The sequence below is a fragment of the Numida meleagris genome, chromosome 16, assembly GCF_002078875.1.
Source record: "Numida meleagris isolate 19003 breed g44 Domestic line chromosome 16, NumMel1.0, whole genome shotgun sequence".
NCBI lineage: Eukaryota > Metazoa > Chordata > Aves > Galliformes > Numididae > Numida > Numida meleagris.
Window position 1 is genome coordinate 8,099,250 of NC_034424.1, and position 1,048 is coordinate 8,100,297.

Genomic DNA, 1,048 nt, shown 5'->3' on the forward strand with positions numbered 1-1,048 from the left:
CCCTGGGCAATTACTGGGCAGCAGGCGCAGCCTGAGCACAGCAGGTCCCCACACATCAGAGAAGCCACATCCTCCTGCAGGGGCAGAAAGCAATGGGCCAGGAGGGATGAGACCAACCATCCATGAGTGCTGGGCCCCAGCCCCACATCTGCATGGGAGGGTTGCACTGTGCTGTCCCCATCCCTGGGGTAGGCACAGGCACTGTGCTCAGCCTCACGCAGCCCTCTGTCCACTTTTATTCATGAGAAGAATGAATGAGATATTCTGCACTCCGGCACAGTTTGGCGCAGATGCAAGAGAAACACTGAGAGGCTCCAAACTAAATGGAGCACAGCACTTGGGAACCGTGAGCGCAGGTCGGGACGAGGTCGCCAATGGAGGATGGGGAGAGTCCAGAAAGAGGCTGCAAATATTTTTGCAGAACAGAAAAAGCTTTGAGCAAGGGCGGTGACCTGCTTTGTTGGGTGGGTTGAGGGGTGCCAGCACCAGCAGCGTGCTGCAGCAAGGACACGCAGCACACGGGGGTCCCTCACCGGGGAAGGCCGTCCCAAGGACCCATCCACATTCCCATGTGTGCTGCACAGTGCTCTCCCGCAGCAGTTTTACTGCATCCCCAGGGTGCCTGGCCCTGATTATCAGGCCTCATCCAGAGCCACACGCTGCCCTTTCCTCCTCAGCTGAGCAAAACAAGAGCAGAATTCCTTCTTATCTCTACTACACAAACACCGAGAATACATGGTGCGTGGCCCTTGGCTCCCTGTTGCAATTCCTCCTGGAGCACGGAGGCTGAGGTGCCCCACAGCTGTTGCAATCCACACCAGTGACTTTGGGAAAGGCAGTAAATGCCTGAGCCCATAACCTGGCCTAGCAGAACTGTTATTAATTGGCTCGTTGTGAGCCTCTGTCCAAGAAGCATCTTCCCATTCGTTTCCCGAAAGGGGAAAAAGAAGCAGCTGCTGGCTCCAGGACCACTCTCCCACAGCACAGAGATGGGTCACAGGCAGACTCAGGGCACAGAGCCAGGAGCATGAGGTGCCCCCCACCTCCA